Genomic DNA, 20,235 nt, shown 5'->3' on the forward strand with positions numbered 1-20,235 from the left:
CAATATTTTTTAAGTCCTATATGTGTTAGGAATTGAACTTGGATAAAAACATGATTAAATTGTGGTCCCTGCCTTTACATCGCTTCCAGTCTAAAAGGAGAAACAAAGTTATAAAGCACATAGTGTCTTTTACACAGTAATAAAAATGCATGTAGGATATAATGAGTGCATGGTCACTTGTGAGAGGGATGAGGGGAGGAGTAGAGGAAGAAAGTTCTTCATTGAGTAGGTCATGCTTGAGTTGAATCTTGATGATGAGTGCTGTGTTCCAGGTGGACAAAGTTGGGAGTGATGGTGGTGGATTTTTGAATTTGTCTAAAGGAAGAGTGTGAAAAAGGATGCATGAGAGCCCTTCTCTACTTGCGTCAGACAACTTCCTCTCCTCACCACGTTTTTGGAACTCTTTTCCATCGCAGCTGTTAGTATTTTCAAAATAATATAAAATATAGGAGATGATACCTCATTAAAACCAAACAGGATCAGCTTCGGGGTTCAGAATGACACATTCCTGAAGCAGATGAAGTGATTCCTCCACCTTTTTCTCCATCACCAAATCTTTAATGTATTATGTGTTCCACTATCTCTAAATGCTAATGGTAAAAACATCAAATCCATGACCAAGGTGGGGGGAAAATGAAGACAGCGTAATCATGTCAGTGATAGATCTATATTTACTCAGTAAAGGCGTGACTGGACTAAATTATGAGTCCTGTCTGTCAAACTGCACAAAGTATAGACAAGTTGCTGATCTCAGAATTTATAACATGTACTGTTTTTATATTTGAACTTGTTCATATAAGGAAAAATTTTAAGAGTCCATTCCAGTCTACATTTATAACTGTTGTATAGCTTGAAATATATTTCCATTGTGTAAACTAAATTCATGAGGAAGAAAAACTAGTTGAAATATGTTTAATATATTAAAGTTCAGATGTGCCTTGTCCTGTGATAGAGGGATGCAGGAAATTCTAGAATTTGCATGTGCAGGGAAAGACTATATCCCCCACTGCCTATAAGCATGTGAGTTTTTCCTATCCCTGCCATGTTTTCTATGTCAGGGAGACCCAGATCTTTTAAGGGATGTGAACAGGAAAGAAATAAGTATTGCCTCAAAAACTCAACTGTGTGTAAGTTGAATTTTTTGGGTGCCCCCTTCTCTGTAGTGAAAGTGTGCTTTAGGTGAGAAGGCATTAACATCTAATTGTTATCATAGTGGAAAACTGTGGAAAACAATAGAGGAAGGGACTAAGAGAAAAATTAGTGAAATGATGGGCTGTTTGTCCAAATCCCTTCAGTGTGCTCCCAACCCTTTCAGTAAAAATCAAAGACTGGACAGCCCTGTACGGTTCATGCTCTAAGCCCAGTATTTCAGTGAGACCCTATCTCTTTCCACTTCTCCCCTAGCTCAATCCAGTCTAGCCATACTTGATCCTTTGCTTTTCTTGAACACGAGGCATTCTTCCACTGCACATCTATGGTACTAGCTGCTGTCTCCATCTGTAAGCTCTTTCACCAGAAGTCCTCACTGCTCACTCCTTTAGTTCATGTCTCAATGTCATCATCTTTTTAGTGAGGCCTCCCCATTACCACATTTAAAATTTCAACAAAGTGCTCCCATCCCTATCACTCTGCACTTTCTTTTTCCATCTCCTGCTTACAATTTCTTCATTGCCCTTTTCCCTCTCTGCTTTACTGAGTACTTTACTTTTTTGTTTATTGACTCTCTGTAGAAGGTAAGACAGTGATTCTTTATTTTTCTTTTCCACTACTGTGTGACCAAATACTGGGCACCAGTGGGCACCTGATCTTTTTGATACGACGGTGCCTGCCTCCCATAGTCCTGGCTGTTTACTCTTTCCTGAGTGCAGCCACGGTGTGGCCTTGTGTGGCATGGTGTCCTCTTCTCCTGGACTGTGAATGTATGTGACTAGGAAACCCCGTGACAAGCATCTGTCCAGTGTCAGTTGTGTTTGGTCATCCTCATAACCCTGGGGCAGGGATCCCTCCCTCACCTATAAGGTGAATAGGAGGAAATTAAAACAAAGAGATGCTACGAGGCAAGACATATACAAGCATCAGTAATATAATTGAGAATGTCTAAGCAGGTGGTAAATGAGGATTAAGTAAAAGTACTGTGGGAGTTCAGAAATATTTGCATAATTAGTTTAATAAACAAAGGCTTTTATGAAAAATTGTAATAAAGACGTAGAATACAAATGACTAGCACATGTCCTATTTAGGGCACCATTCTGGGTTATTTCTGCCTTCTATTGTCTTTGAGCTGTTTTACAATTGTAAGTTGCAGAAAACTGATAATAATGCAAATGACTTTTGACCACAAAAATAAAAAATAATTGTACCTGGTAAAATGCAATTGATTGTTGCCCTTTGGATAGACCCACTTTGCATCTCTTTATAATTTCACTTCAAAATTCCTTTAGACACACACACGTAAATTTCTTAGAATTCTCCTTTGCACCAGTTGTAACATTTCACTGTTTTTGTCATTAATTGATGAATTAAATAAGATCTGTGATACACTTCATTTTATATTTATATGAAAGGCATAATTTTATCCTTAAAAAATTACCCTTCAGTAATGTCATTTCTACTAAAACATAAAAAATGGCTTGTACTGTCCTCTCCTTCTTCTGGTCATAAGCCACTAAATTTTGAACAATATGGTAAATTATAATGAAATCAGGCATGTGAGATTATGGCTGTGTCTACATGAAAGCGAACATCTGGAGGAAACATGAAAATTTCAGGCAGCCAAAATTGAGATACTTGGCTCTGAGTAGATGAAACATCTGGATTTTTGAGAATTGATTCATTTCCATCCATTTCTACCATTTTGGCTTTATTCAGACAGTGCCTTTCTTCTGACCCCATACCTTTTCCTAGCACTTCACAAACACCCTATCTGTTGTATAGAAAGGGTTTATTTTTTTCTACCCCTCTCCACTCCTCCACATAGTATACATGACAATAGACTCTATTTTTACTTAATTGTTACTTAAACTATTGCTTGAAGCCATCAATAAGGACAAAGGAAAAGAAAGACATTTATATTTAGTGTACCTGAGAAGTAATTTTATTCTGGCTTTTCAGTAGGTAATTACAAGATTTTTTTTTCATTTATTTTCATACAGTTTTGTGGGGTTTCTTTCCTTGAGAGCTGTTTCTGCTAAATATTCTACAATATAACATATGAACACTTAAAAAATATATCTGTCCATTTTGTTTTCAGCATCACACTCTTAATAAGGGGGAAAAACATTGAAGACTCATGATGTGCTTTAGAAAGTACTTAGATATATCATAGAAACTCAAGGCCATGACTAGGGAGGAAGGTCATAGAGCCAAAAATATACCTGGACCTGAAAGTACAATGTAGCATTCACTTCAGTACCTTGAATTGTGAGTCTAAGTACTCAAAGCCAAATTGTCAAACCAATGACTTTCACTTTTATTTTTTATTATAGATTTACCACTTGGCAAACTGTTACAACAACAACAGCAACAAAAAAATCCCAAAGAGTGCAGAAAGAACTAGTGCAGTGGGTTGTCCCAGTTTATATTCAGTTCCAGTTTATATTCAGTTTTGTCAATTTGACCTTCACAGGTCTGTAATTACTGTAATCACAGCCTGCTGAACGTGCTAACAATCAAAGCATCCCAATTTGAACAGTTCAACAATAGCCTTTTTAATAGGGGTAAAACCATGCCAAAAAGACTGGCTGCTTTACTTCCAGCCTTTTCTGAAGACACTGGACAATAGGGAACAGGTATCTGGCACTTCACCTCTTAAAAGTAGGCTGTGCAGAGAATGACCCCAAGTCTGTTACTAAGAGAACCACTATGTGACCAAAAAGAGGGTGCCCTCCACCGCTTTGTGGCTGATTCTTCCGAATGTTGCCTGATGATGTGGACAGAATATCTACTTTTAGGGGCCTCACTTTTTTAAAAAAATATATATAATTTATTGCCAAATTGGCTTACATACAACACCCAGTGCTCATCCCAACAAGTGCCCTTCTCCATGCCCATCACCGACTTTCCCCCTCCCCCACCCCCATCAACCCTCAGTTTGTTCTCTGTATTTAAGAGTCTCATGGTTTGTCTCCCTCCCTCTCTGTAACTTTTTCCCCCTTTTCTTTCCCCAGTGAGACCCTCACTTTGAACACCCAGTGGTGCCTATGACATTTTCAAAGGTCAAAAGAATTAGTAAAATCGGTTAGTGTGAGATAGCCCAAAATGCATAGCTGGTATTAGGGGCTTCTTTTCTACCAAGTAATAGGGAGAACCATAGTGATTTATAAGCATGTTAACCTCAGGCTTGCCCTGCATTTTCTGTTGTTTCCTTCTACTGTCACCATAGATTTACTGTGAATTATCTATGACATCATTCTCAATACCTTGTGGACAAAAAAAATAGACATTTATAAGATTCTAAGATTAGAATAGAGTTTGGTCTTGAAAACAGAGTTTTTGGTTCATGTTTTTGTCGTTGTTTTGTATTTGCTGATTGGTTCTTACATGAATTATAATCTATAAATCTGTATTTGTACAGCCCTAGAGTGTCATGGCTCAAAGGAAATTAGAAAGTATTTAGCCTATATCTTTAACTTTTCTTTTTTGCCAAAGTACCCTTTTAACAAGCTAAATCAGTGTATAAAAACAAATAAAAGCAGAGCTTCTCTGAGTCCAGACACACACATATAATCTTACCAGCTAAGTTGTCTCTTTTATTAACTCTCCCCAGCCCCCAACATAGCAGAACTCTAAGGCTCCACAGAACATAGTTTGAAATTTAATCCAAGGTTCCAAAGCCTAGAGAGATAAAGTGACTTAGCCAATGTCACTACTAACTTCTGGAGTCCCTTTCTCTGACCAACTGAGTGAACCACAAATAAACACTAAAAATATTTTGGCAAACAATTACTTATCCCTCTGTTACATATTTTTTCCTTTGTTTTCTCCTACTCTTCCATTCTACTCCAAAAGACAGGCAAGTACTTTCCTAGTGATTTTGGTTCTGGTGGCAGCAGGACTAGTCAAATCAACCCACCTTCCAGAAGCAGCCTTGATTAGAAAAGGAGGGGATGCTGATAGTACTGACAGCACTAAAAATGAGAACCAGTTTTCACTAAAGGTAACTAGTGCACTCACTTTCTGGGATACATATCCAGGTTGAGAAATAACCTCTCCAAAGGCTGATCTCTCTCACTGCCAAAGTGCAATGTGTGCTAGGCAAATGAGAACATTGCAGAATGTGTATCTCCACTGATTTTGTCTGAAGGTATGGAAAACTACCCTGCTTGCTTGGGAAACTCAGATTCTCTTTGTGAAACAGTCTTACAGATACTATAGAAAGTGGCCAGAGTGAATTCACTGGAAATGCTTACACTTTCATTAGTTTTCATCCCTTATTTACTATCAAGAAAGACAGTGGTTGGGGCTCACTTGTGGATGAAGGTCCTACGTTGGACCACTTCTATGTCCAGAAGAGACATTAAACTAGGAGCAAGTCAGCATAAATGGAACGTAAAATATCAGGATGGGGAGGACATGTAGAACAAGAAGCAAAACTAATATTTATCGAGTGACTACCGTGTAACACTTACTCTTCTAGGTCCTCTCTTTGCTTATTTTATGAGTGTAATAACCCAATATGAAAGTCACTATTATCCCTAAGACACATAAAGATCACAGGGGCAAGGTGACCCAGCTCTCCAGGTCCTGGGTCTGTCTGGTGACACTCATTTCAAAGTCATTTCACAGAATTATGATGGGAGTTGAGTAATGTTAATGATTTTGAGCTTTACGATTCAGAGGCTATGAAGAGATATAAAGACTTCCTAAGATGGCTTTGTATGTGTTCCTCAAGAACCCTGCAATTTAATTAAAGGCAAAAGAACATGACACCTTAAGGTCCCAGCTTGCTAGTGTATTAAATAAGTTACCACCATTTAACCTTTGAGGACTAACTGGAATATGTAATTTGTAAGCCAAATGTAACACTATTTTTAGGATGAGTAGGTAAAAATAAATCAGTAATGGAAATGAATGAAAGTGTTAGTGTTTCTAAAATATTGTTTAAGGAGTTGCCAAAAAATTAAGTTATATTACTTTTTCTGAGTAAATAATAGACTTCAATTATCAAACACCTTTTTATAAGTATCCAATAGGAACAAATAGTTATGAATATTGTATGTAATGTACTACTTCTAACATTCTAAAGTCCTTATATTAATCACTATTTAGGACTGTTCTGTGTATCTACATTTGCTCAGAGTGTTGGAAAAGTGCCCTGTAGGAATGAGCAAAACTGATGCACAAGTAGTGAGGAAGGAAAATTTAAATACAAAGCAATTTCTCTAATAAAATGCTCAAGCAGTCTAGAGTAATTTGGGTGCTTGGTGAATCATTGCTTAGCAATTCATGAACACTGTGGGTGCTTGGAATTCAATTCCATTGTCCTCTATCTGAATTGCTTTGAAAAAAAGGTCACATGAGAAGGAAAGGAAGTTTTGACTTTCACATGCCTGTTATTGCTAAGGAAACCACTTCCTCAGTATTCACATATTCAGCATGTCTTCAGTTTTGGCTTCCATACAAATTACATCTTGGTACTGCATTAAGAAACAAACAAGGGTGGAGAATATTTTAAAAACTCAACTATGACATGTTCACAGACAAAAAGAGGAGCATTCTGAGATGCCCTTTCTATTCTGAAGTACTCTAGGTATGCCTGGATGGAGTCTCTAAGAGCTAACAGGATGTCTGAGATGCTAGGGAAGTGGCCTGTGATCTGCCAGTAAACAAATGGAAGCTAATACAGCTCTGTTGTATTTTCTGATTGGCAATGGCTCTGAACTATCTCCTACTTGTAGTTGCGGACAAAGAAACAGGAGATGAATTACCATGTTCTAGGACTGAGTGTTCCTTTCCAATTCAAATTGCAGTAAGAAATAAAAATGGTTAGTCTTCCTTCCAGTGTGTAGATTATATAACTTGTCTCCTTTTTTGTTTGTTTGGTTTTTGTCTTTTAAGAAGAAAAAAAGAATAAAATGAAGGGATATTTTAGAATGACTGGGGTCATCAATGGGCCTGATTGCAAATACAGCTTAACTCAGAAGTAGCTATTTTTGCTCAAGTGGATCTTAACTATTTGGTGGTTTCTTTGCTTTTATTTATGTTTCTATTTTTAACCCAAATAGAAAGATCTTGTGTAAACTGCCTCTTTATCCATTGTAGAAATACAACTATTTTTATTTCTCCCTGTTGCTGGGAATAATGATTAGTACCCAGAAGATCACAAATCTGACATGTCTGGGGTCCATCTGTTTAACTATCCTGATTCTTTCAGCAACAAGATTTATTGTTCATCCTCCACCTTTTAGTTCTCAACCTTATTCATGAATCATAGGTTCAGGACAAAATTGCACTGTTATTAAGAGCAATCTGCAAACAACTACTCTATAGTGAACTTACAACAGAGGAGTGCTCGTTTGTTAATACATGGTGGCAACTATGAAAGAGGAAATTCTTAGTTATAATAAAGCTGGAGTCATAGCATTAGCTGAGCATTTGAGACATTTTATGTCCACAAAACAATAGAGTTAATATCAAATGGGTACATTAAGCATTTAAAATGCATTGCTTTAGAACTCATGGATTTGATTTTTATCTTTAGTGTTTGAGAAAGCTAAATATTTTGAGTGAGAGAAAATACAGAAAGATGTTTATGTACTTATTTATTGATGATCATTGGTGCACACTTGCCAGAACTTGCTGTAAGCACTCTATTTTTGGATATACACCATGCAAAAAATTTGTAAACATTATAATATGCTTTGGTTTCAAAAAGAACTGGGATGATGATGATGATGATGATAATGATAATGATAGGAATAGAAATAGTTAATGTATATTGAGAATTTAATAAGTGCTAGTCACTGGGGTAATAGTTTACCTATATTATCTCATTTCATCCTTACAACAACACTGTGAGGTTGATACAATTTTTATCTCTGATCTTCACATGAAAAATTGAGACTCAAGGAAGTTAAATAATTGCTTAAGTTCACTCATTTAGTAAGCTACAGGGCTAAGATTTGAAAACTGGTAGCCTCTCCCCAGAGTCTGAACTCTTAACCACTGTAGTAGGTGTTTATATAGAGAAAGCCTTTGACATAAATTGAATTGAGATGCCATTAGGCTGAAGTAAGCAAAGGATCCCCTCTTCCTGTCCCAGCAAGCCATGTATGTGTGTGTGTGTGTGTGTATGTATGTGTGTATATATATATATATATATATATATATATATATATATATATATATATATACAGGCAGATACCAAAGTCCTCTGGATAGGGAGGGGGTCATCCCCAGCACCAGTCATCCAGGAAAAAGAAGGTCTTAAGTGAGAAAAAGAGGGAACACTTGGATGAGAGAGAAGGTCTTGGTGTGGGTGTCTGGGTAGTAGATGTGCTAAGATAACAGTGACTCTCCCTACCCCACCATCCTTGCTGGCCTCCTGGGGACAGACTAGGAATGTAACAGAGAGCCCTGTAGTAGACAAAAAGATGAGGAAGATAAGTTATGTCTTGTTAAACTGGAAAATCAAGTTTCATCCTGTGCCCTTCATCTACTTCCTTTAGTAAAGTCACATTTAAATGTTAATTCTGTCAAAGAGATGCTCCAAGCATACTAAGGGAAGGATCATGAGGCTATGTTTTGTCAAAATAAATTTCTAGGCCCAAGATGGAGCTGGTTTTGTACAGGGTGCCATATCAGCAAACCAAAACTTAGTTAACTTTCTTGTCCCTGTAAATCCTCCCTTGACCAGAAATGAAATATATCCAGTCAGCCAATTCCCAAATGCCTAGCCATCTCTGGGCCTTCTCACCCCAAACAAGGTTGACTGTGTGACCCCAGTCAATCTTATATTTTTTATTTTTTTCTGGTTTGTTCTTTATTCTTTATACTATAAAAGCTTCCTGCCATCTTCCCCATTTTGCAATTCTCCAAAAGGAGAATGGTGAGTGAAGTGTTAAAGTTTGTATTACCTAAGTTATCTCCTTTAGTCATGTTTTAACAGTTGGGATCTAACATTAAAGGGAAATTGGAACTCTCCATACCTTCTTACTCTTTGAACCAAAGGTTAAGATTTCACCAAGGGAAGGGGTGAATCTAGTGGGAAGATTGAAGCATCAATATCAGATCACCTTAGGCCATGAAGAGATCCTTCTTTGGTTGCCAAAGTTAGAAAATTCAGCCTGTTTTCCTGCCTTCTTTTCTTCTTCCTCTTTCTTTCTCTCTCTTTCTTTTCTTTCTTTCCTTTCTTTCTTTCTTTCTCTTTTCTTTTCTTTCTCTTTTCTTTTCTTTCTCTTTTCTTTCCTTTCCTTTCCTTTCCTTTCCTTTCCTTTTCTTTTCTTTTCTTTTCTTTTCTTTCTTTCTTTCTGGAGGCATTCTCTCCACAATATCTCAAAATATTTCTCCAACTAGTTCTGCAATTCTTCAAATTCTCACTGTCCTGGGTTAAGGCATTAAAGGCCACAATTAAATGCAAATGCTACCAAAGCACCTTCACTGACGTCCTACCTAGCTAATTAAATGGCACCAATCCCCACCCAGTTGCTGAAGCCCAAATCCTAGCTATTCTTGATTCTTCTATCCCTTCATTCAATTTAGCATTCATAGGTGCCCAATCATATAAAAACATCCTGAATTTTCCCTCTTCTCTCCATCAGCACCACCTCTCATCTGGGCTGCTGTGGCACCCTTGTAATTTGCCCAGCTGCTTCCATACTTGTCTCTTTTTAATTCGTTCTCCACATATCAGTCAGGGTGAACTTTTTGCAATTTAATGAGAGTACATCACTCCTCATCTTAAAATCCTCTGGTGACATCTCCTTGTGTTTAGCTCCTACCCTGATGTATAAAGCCATATATGGTCTGGACCTGCCTATTCCTTGAAAGGCTTCTCTATTATTGTCCCTTCAACCACCATACTCCAGCTGTAACTGAGGCATTTTGACTGTTCTCTGAATATGCCAAGCTCATTCCTGCCCTAGGGCCTTGGTACAAGTTGTTTTCCCTTTCTAGAATTTTCTTCCTCTTTGTCTTCACATGGCTCACTCCTCATCCTTTATTTTATTTTTTATTTTTTATTTTTTATTTTATTTTTTGGTTTTTTAAATTTACACCCAAATTAGTTAGTATATAGTGCAACAATTATTTCAGGGGTAGATTCCTTAGTGCTCCTTACCCACTTAGCCCATTCCCCCTCCCACAACCCCTCCAGTAACCCTCAGTTTGTTGCCATATTTATGAGTCTCTTCTGTTTTGTCCTCCTCCCTGTTTTTATATTATTTTTGTTTCTGTTCCCTTATGTTCATCTATTTTGTCTCTTAAAGTCCTCATATGAGTGAAGTCATATGATATTTTCTCTGACTGACTAATTTCACTTAGCATAATACCCTCCAGTTCCATCCACATAGTTGCAAATGACAAGATTTCATTCTTTTTGATTGCCGAGTAATACTCCATTGTATATATATACCACATCTTCTTTGTCCATTCACCCATAGGTGGAGATTTGGGTTCTCTCCATACTTTGGCTATTGTTGATAGTGCTGCTATAAATATGGGGGTGCATGTATCCCTTCGAAAAAGCACATGGATCCCTTGGATAAATGCCTAGTAGTGCAATTGCTGGGTCATAGGGCAGTTCTAATTTTTATTTTTTTGAGGATCCTCCATACTGTTTTCCAGAGTGCCTGCACCAGCTTGCATTTCCACCAACAATGCAAAAGGGATCCTCTTTCTCCACATCCTCGCCAACATCTGTTGTTGCCTGAGTTGTTAATATTAGCCATTCTGACATTATGGTTTTGATTTATATTTCCCTGATGATGAGTGATGTTGAGCACTTTTTCATGTGTCAGTTGGCCATCTGGATGTCATCTTTGGAGAAGTGTCTATTCATGTCTTTTGCCCATTTCTTCACTGGATTATTTGTTTTTTGGGTGTTGAGTTGGATAAGTTCTTTATAGATTTTGGATACTAACCCTTTATCTGATATGTCATTTGCAAATGAACTACTGGGACCTCATAAAAATAAAAAGCTTCTGCATGGCGAAGGAAACAATCAGCAAAACTAAAAGGCAACCGACAGAATGGGAGAAGGTATTTGCAAATGACATATCAGATAAAGGGTTAGTATCACCCCTAATCTTTTAGATAATACTTTGAATATCACCTTTTCAGAGATGACCTCTCCATCCTCTGAGTCACTCACATCATTGCTGGTTTCCTCCTCCTAGAAGGTAGGTTTCATGAAAGCAAAGGCCTTATCTGTCTTGGTCACTATATGATACCTGAGGCCTAGAAATATGTTGACACTGTGGAGAAGCTCACTGAACGCTGGTGAAAGAGGAACCAACCCTTGTTATTAACCATTATTATTGAGTTCAATTCAGAGTATAGCCAACTACTGAGCTGAAGATCTGAGGAAGCACAGAGCAGTGAAGTTTTTCATGGATACAGGGGTGATGGGGGATGCATATAATTGAATCAAAATCTGTTTCATAATTAATGTGGCCTTAAACAATGACAATGGGGATATTGATATTAATGATTCTAAAGTTTTTGCTTCTACCTTAGCACTTACCACTAGTCTGAATTGCAGCTGTTAATTCACTGTCTATACCTATCAGTCAGGATTGTCTGGGTTAAGGTGGAATAAAAACAAACTACTCCCAAATCTCTCATTGACTTAAGATGAGTGAAATTTATATCTTAATCATGATATACATTCATCACTTTTGCTTATTTGTAAGCCCTCAGTGACCCAATCAGATAGAGAAGCCACCATCTTGAACTTGCTAATGGCTCTGCTGGAAGGAAAGTAAAAGACATAGCATAATGAATTACATACTAGCTTTTTAAGGATTCTACCCAGAAGTGACACATATCACTTTACTCACATTTTATTCATCAGAGTGAGTCATGTCACCTTCAAAATTTAATTGGATGGATAAGTACAAAGAGAAACAGAATAGTACTAATGTCTACCATTGGCCATCAAAAGGAGAAGATAGGGAGATACAAGGTGATCACTGATACATAGAAACTATAAGAACTTTCTGGGCAGAAGTGATGGCCCTTGAGTGGTGAGAAATACTGCTTGATTGGACCCCAATTCTTCAACTAGGAAGTGATGAGCAGTTTTCCTACTTCTGGCCAATAGAAGATTGGGGGCAGAATCATTTTTAGTCTCAGACATTCACTTTTTGATGCAAGGCTGTTTTCTCTTTGGCAGTACATCTGTCTTAAAGATTTACTAAGTTTCTGTGTTGCTTATTCTCTGTTTTCCTCATCAAAATGTATTCCCTTTTTTTTGCTTTGTTTTGTGCTCCAGGAACTGACTTCTATTGACTGCATTATCCAAACTCCCCTACCCTCTGGCGTTTTGATTTGGTGAATATGAAGCACAGTGTCTTAGTCTGTTCAGGCTGCTGTAACAAAATGCCACAGACAGGGTAGCATATAAACACAGAAATTTATTTCTCATAGTTTGGAGATTGTTGGTGAAAACCTTCTTCTAGACCGCAGATTTCCGCCTTGTATCCTCACAGGGTGGAAAGGGTTAGGGAGCTCTGTGGGGTTTCTTTTATAAGGCACTAATCCTATTCTTGAGGGTTCCACCCTCATGACTTAAGCCCTTCTCAAAGTCCCCATCTACTATACCACCACCTTTGTGGATTAGGATTTCAACATACGAATTTTGGGGGAGTATCTCCTCATCTTTAATTGATACCTTAACTCTGACATGCTTCTATAAACTGTCTCTATTAAATTCCTTTCAGTAAATATAGTCAATCTCTGAACAACATAGGTTTGAACTGAATGGGTCCATTTATATGCAAATGTTTTGATAAATACAGTATGGTACTGTAAATGTATCTCTCACTTCATTTTCTTGATTTTCTTAATAACATTTCCTTTTTTTGATTTTCTTGATTTTTTAAAGTTTATTTACCTCTTTTTAGAGAGAGACAGAGAGACACACAGAGAGAGAGAGCAGAGAGAGAGGGAGAGAATCTCAAGCAGGATCCGAGCTGTCAGCACAGAGCCAGACTCGGCTTAAACTCACGAACCACAAGATCATGACCCAAGCTGCAGTCAAGAGTCAGACACTTAACTGACTGAGTCACTGAAATTTTCTTTTTTCTTTTTTTTAATGTTTATCTGTTTTTGAGGGAGGGAGGGAGAGACAGAGAGAAAGAGAGAGAGAGAGAGAGAGAGAGAGAGAGAACACGAGTTGGGGAGGGGCAGAGAGAGAGGGAGACAGAATTCGAAGCAGGCTCTGTGCTGTCGGTGCAAAGCTCAACGTGGGGCTTGAACCCACCTGAGATCATAACCTGAACTGAAGTCAGACTCTCAGCTGACTGAGCCATCAAAGCACCCCAAGGTGCCCCAATTTTCTCAATGACATTTCCTTTTCTCTTGCTTACTTTGTTGTAAGAATACAGTAAATACTATATAAACCATACAAAATATGTGTTAATCAACTCTTTATGTTAATGAGTAAGGCTTTCAGTCAACAGTACACTGTTAGTAGTTAAGTTTTAGAGGAGTCAAAAGTGGATTTTCGACTACAGGGGCCAGTATCCCTACCACCTGCATTGTTAAAGGGTCAGTTGTATTTTGTGTATGTCATCTACTTCCTGCCTATATAGTTTCTTAACTATTGGAATCCAAACACTGATGTATGTCTATAGCCACCCGTAGTTCTTTCCATGACATATTTCTTAGATTTGCTATATTTCTTTCCTTTCTTACTCCCTTGCTTCTCTCTTTCTCTTAATTTTAAGAACTTTGAGCTCAGTGATAACCTATTCCAATTGAAAACATTTACTGTTTTTTGGCTAAAACACATTTTTTCATTCAGCAGTGTGATGACCATTCCCTTTGTGTTAGTTTGCTGGGTCTGCCACAACAAAGTACCACAGACTGAGTGGCTTAAACAACAGAACTTTATTTGCTCACAGTTTTGGAGGCTGGAAGCCCAAGATCAAGGTGTTAGCAGGTTTGGTTTCTACTGAAGCAGCTCTCCTTGGCTTGCAGGTGGCCATCTTACTGTGTCCTCACATGATTTTTCTCTCTGTGTGCAGGCGTCCTTGGTGTCTCTTTCTGTGTCTCTCCTTATAAATACACCAACTGTATTGGATTAGGGTCCCACTCTAATGGCTTCATTTTAACCTAATCACCACTTTAAAGGCCCTATATCAAAATAAGGTTACATTCTGAAGTACTGGGGGTTGGGACTTCAACATATGAATTTTGGGGAGACACATTTTAACCTATAACTTTTTTTTTACATGACCCATATCACAAGACAGAATTCCAATTGGTCTTTGTACATCAAAGCCCTTAGTTTACCTTTTACTTATCAGAGAGAGGAAGTTGCCTCTTCCAACCCTGAAGATTCCCAAATTTCTGGACACTTCCTATTTTCTTTTATTGGTGTTTTCAAGCCACTTGATTCTTTTTCTATGGTGCATATGAAATACAGCCAACTGATAATACATGCTATTAATACTATTTTCTAATAGTTTTCTTTGGAGCTACATTTTTCTGCCTTCCAGCTTATCACAGGCAACAGTTTTACCAAATGTTTTGGTAAAACATCCATATTACATTGTTCCAGGCTCCAGTGGTAGTTCATTTGCTGTCCACTATCCAGCCCTTAGCCACTGCCATATATTATAGGCTTGTTTGCTATGGTAGCAACCTATGCTTAAGTACTAATTTTGGTACTATTCAAGATAGGCTAGGTTTGCTGCAGTAAATACACATATTTATTTCTTACATATGCCACATGCCCACCAATTCTACAATGGGCTCCAGACGGTTGGAACAGCCACCACCTTGGATATGCCCACTTATGGTGCCAGAGGGCTGCAAGAGCCATTGCCTCTTAAAACCTCTTCTCATATATGACACATGTTACTTTTTTTTTTTTTTTTTTTTACAGTTTATTGACCAAAGTGAGTCATATAGGTTCTTTTAACTCCAAGGGGACAGAGATCTGTTGCTCTACTATGGCCTTGAGAAGATAATCAGAAAGTTGTGGTGAACAATACTAATGGTTGCTGCACAGGGTTGCTGCTCAATATTTGGTAGCTCTGGAAAGTAGGAATATAGGAAAAAACAAAGATTTAAGATAATCTGTGGCATAAATTGTGGGTCCATGATATTATGCTTTTTATTTTTTAGTTTTTTAAAAACAATGTTTATTTATTTATTTTGAGAGAGAGAGAGAGAGAGAGAGAGAGAGAGAGAGAGAGTGAGTGGGGCAAGGAGCAGAGAGGGAGAGAGGGTGAGTGAGAATCCCAAGCAGGCTGTGTGCTATCAGCTCAGAGCCTGACACAGGACTGGATCTCACGACCGTGAGATCATGAGACCATGACCTGAGCCAAAATCAAGAGTTGGATGCTTAACCCACTGAGCCACCCAGGCACCCCTGTGATAGTATTTTTATTTTCTAAACACAGTGGTACTGTTTCTCCCTCCATACACACAAAAGCAACCATCCCATCCCCTAATGCCATAGAATTACATATTCAACTCTGTGAATATCAGATGGCTATTATGTGTCATTTGGTAATTTCCATAACTTTTCTTTTACCGCTAAAGAAGCCTGAAGATCATGTAAAAAGAGTAATGTACAACTATCTTATGCTTTATTGTGCCTGTGATATGTATGATATGTATCTTGTTCCCTTCCAAATGCATTTTAAAATGAAGTCATATTTAAATTTATCATTTCTATAAAGCAAGAAAGATATTTATTGTAATGCACTGCCAAGCAGACTGGCAGATGCCACTAACAAATGGTAAGAAAAATTCTTCTATGGCTCATTATTTCTATAAAAACAAACTATTTTTTAGTTATCATTTCTGAAATAGAATATAAACCCAAATATAAATGACCAAAAAAAAAAAAAAAACCCAGAAAAAACATAGTGGCCATCAAATCCCAGCATGTGTGTCTCTAGGAAGTTAGTGAATAAGTGAAGTTAATCACAATATCTCACATTCTGAAGAAGGTACCAATTAAAGTAATTTCCAGTCTAAAATAGATGTGTCTGTAACGGGAATTACTAACAAGGGGTTAAAAATGGAATCAGGTATATAGCATACTGTGGGAAAATGTGCATAAAATTAGATTGTTTTGATTAGGTACAGTTTTCTCAGACCCTTCTCTGGGAATAATTTTTTTTTTTGAAATCTTTCCCCAATATTCTACCCTTTTCACTGACTACAAGTGATTTTTCTAAACTACAAATCTGATCATGTCGTTCCCCTACTTAAAAGTAGTCTACTTCAGAACTCGGTCACCATTAGGAAAGGGTCGCTCTTTTTAGCTCCTCCAGGTTAACATCATCGTAACCTCTCTAAATCACTCAATCTAGGAATGCCCCTTTGCATACACTAGCGCCACACCATGTGAGCTAAGTGCTCTGTTCTGGCTCCCTCATAACCGTTGTTTGGCTCTCAGAGCTCCTTGAATGATTCCTCTTCCGAGAAGTCCCCTTTGTTGTTTCTTCCTTTAGCGCCCCCCCCTCCCCACCCCACCTCCCACCCCACCTCCCACCCCACCTGCCACCCCACCTCCCACCCCACCTGGCCTTCCCTTGCCTTGCTCTTTTGCATTTGAGACACAGTCATTTCCTGACTGCATTTTTTTCTATTACATGTTTGTTCTGAGCTCTGGTCGGACAAGCTGTGACTGAAATTGTTTCCTGGCTGCTGATTCACTGGTTTGCTCCATCCTTTGGAGTGGGGGACCCTTTGGATTCCAGACCACGTGGCTCCCTGTCTCACTGGTACTTTTGGTTTCAGCGGGTTGTTGGTCCTGACACCACCAGACACCCCTGAATCTTTCCCCATCTTTTCAGAGATCATTCACTGATATACTGAGTTATTATGCAGTTCTGGATAAATCATTTAACCTTTCTCTTTCTGGGGTTTTGTTTTTGTTTTTAGTTTTAAGTTTTCCCAGTTTACAAATAAGAGTCTAGATAAGCCAAAGACTGCCCTCACAGGGCTTGTGAGAATTAAGTGAAATAAAGCATGTAAAAACACTTTGTTAAGTGCAAAGTGCTAAACTAATATATTATTTTATTGCAATGCTTTTACTCAAATACATAATTCCTGGATGTAATTTTCTTTGTAAGGAGCTTTGTGATTTGAAAGTATTGACTGAAGGGGCATCTAGGTGGCTTAGTTGGTTAAGCTTCCAACTCCTGATTTCAGCTCAGGTCATGATCTTGCAGTTGGTGAGTTTGAGCCCTTCATCGGGCTCCATGCTGAGATTCTCTCTCTGTCTCCACCTCTCTCTCTGTCCCTCCCCCACACATGCTGTCTCTCTCCCTCTCAAAATAAATAAATAAACTTTAAAAATTAGTTTCTTGTTTTTTTAAAAAACGTATTGACTGAGAATTTGATAAACTAATGTGTAGGTAAGAGGGAAAATAATGATAGCTATTGTCATTGGATATATACCATATTCCAAATACTGTGTTGGCTCTCTAGATGTTACCTAATTTAATCTTCATATCTTCTCTGCAAGGTAGGTATTATCATTTCCATTTTACAGTTGAAGAAACAGTCTCAGAGACTTGAAGTAACTTGTTCACTTCTGTGTTTTGCCAGAGCTGTGATGCTCAGTACAAGCCCTCCTTGAGATACTGATATGCTCCGCTAGGTTTTGCCTCTTTGCTAGTCCCACCATGCCAATCTGATTCTACTTTATGTACTTCCTGCCCCATGACAATTGTGGTGTATTAGGCAGATTTCCAAGATAACTTCCAAAGATCCCTTCCTCCTGATAATCATGCCCTTCTAAAATCTCTTCCTCTTGAGTGTGTGCTGGACTTAATGACTTGCTTCTAATTAATAGAATATAACAAAGGTGATGCTATGTCACTTCTGAAATTGGTTGACAAGCATCTGTGACTTCTGTCTTGTTGGCTGTCTCTTGCTTGTTCATTTTGATGATGGCATTCTCTTGCTGTCTCTTGCTTGTTCATTTTGATGAAAGCAGCCGCCATATTGTGAGCTGCTCCATTGAAAGGCCCTGTGGTAGAGAATTGATAGCAATCTTCAGCCAACAGTTACCAAAAACCTGAATCCTGCCAACAACCAGTGAGTGAGCTTGGAATCAGATTACATCCCTCTTGAACTGGAGACTCAGCTGACATCTTGAGAGACTATAGATTCAGCTGACACCTTGATTATGTACTGTGAGTGATACTGAGCTGGAGAACTTAGCTAAATTATGCCTGGAGTCCTAAGCCACAAAATTGAGAGATAATAAATGTTGTTGTTGTTGTTTAACTACTATATTTTGGGGTCATTTGTTACACAGCAATAGATAACCAGTACCTCTGTTATATATGAAAAGCATTCTTGATAGGGATCTGTTGTACGACTAGTGAATGAGGAAATTAACTCCAACATGCTCAGCTTTTTCACCTTATAAGCAATACTTAATAAGAGCTGAGATTGGAATTCATGTCACTCTAAGTTCAAGGTATCACCTTTTATGCCATGCTGCTGGAAGGCATGTGCATTTATATAAGGGCCTTTGGTGCGGGGTGAAGGTGGTAGGCTGATGTTTTGGTGCCCATGTACAAATGAAAACGGATAGAAATTTTATACCTGAAGATAGACTGGTAGGGAGAGTTTGGGATGCTAGAGAGCTCCTCAAATATTGTCAGATAATTTAATCCTGCTCCACTTGGATAGCAACCACTTTTACTTAAAGCAGAGGTCAAAATTTTTCTGCAAAGAATCAGATAGTAAATAATTTAGACATTGTAGGCCATTTTTGGTCTGTTGCATATTCTTTTTTGTATTTTTTATAAACCTTTAAAAATGCAAAAGTATTCTTAGCTGAGAGGACTTACAAAAACAAGCCATGAGTCACATTTGTCCCAGGCTATAGTTTGTCACCCCTGACCACAGTCAAGGTAGTCCTTGAAGAGCACAGATTGATCTAAGTATGGTTCTCTATGGGATTCCCAGAGGGAATTAGGCCCTAATGTCCTAGGGCATTCATTGTAGGTAATCAATCAACTTCTTTTCTGTGAAACCAGGATGGTATTTACTGTGTACACACTTGAGATAATTGACTAAATCATCACTCAGAATGTTTTGTGTTCTGTGGTTCCGATGACAAACCCTGATTGAAAAAGTCTAGTAGCACAGTTGCTCACACACTTACTCATTCAACAATCATTAAATCAACACTAACTGTGTGCTCAGTGTTGTGTTATGTGACAACAGAGCTAACTGAAATGTGGACTTTTCATTTACCTCAAAAACATCACATTGAAGGAACAACAAGAAATTACGAAAACAACTTAATTTCTGAAGTTATGCTCAGCTAGAAACAATGTGATGATCCTAATAACTGTTTTTTTTTCACTAACATGATATCCTTGCTATAAAATAAGAGCATTCCTTTTTCTTCTTAGGCCTGTGATCTGTGCTACGCAAACCTATTGATTTGTTTGAGAATTGTTTGTTGTTTGAGAATTAAGACTCCCTAATGTTCTATGTCCTCAGATAAGTTTGGATCAATCCTTGCTTGCCACTATGTGACTACGGGCAATTACTTAACATTTTTGAGACACTGTTGCACCATAAAATGGAGAAAATATAATACCTACTTCAACAAGTTGTTATGTAAATTTAAATGAGAAGCATAAGGCCCTCAGAGATAATGCTTAATAAGTAGCAAAAGCTCAACAGAATTAACTATTATTATTACTTTCAGGCTAGCTCCCTTGACTTCAGCAGCATCAGATACATGCTTTTAATTTTGTTTTTAAGTCAGATCCATATATCACACCCTATTTATTCTCTATGAGATATACTAATACAGAGGAAACATCTGCAGTTTTGTGTGATTGCATTGGCCCCCTCAGAATGTTGTGCCCAGCTACCGAGAGTAAAAAAAAATACCTATAAGGACTCTACAAATCTTGGAAATGTTCTATTTTAGAAGGATGGTTTGATTTCTTCTCAATGCAGTAAATTGGCTGCGGTAGGTAGGGGAAAGGTGGTAGGCAAATCCTCCCTTCAGCAGATTCCTGATTTTAATTTTTTCCCTTCCTTTAGAGAGCTTCCTCATGCAGAAAAAGGGCTTGA

Source organism: Panthera leo, chromosome B2 (assembly GCF_018350215.1).
Source record: "Panthera leo isolate Ple1 chromosome B2, P.leo_Ple1_pat1.1, whole genome shotgun sequence".
Classification (NCBI taxonomy): Eukaryota; Metazoa; Chordata; class Mammalia; order Carnivora; family Felidae; genus Panthera; species Panthera leo.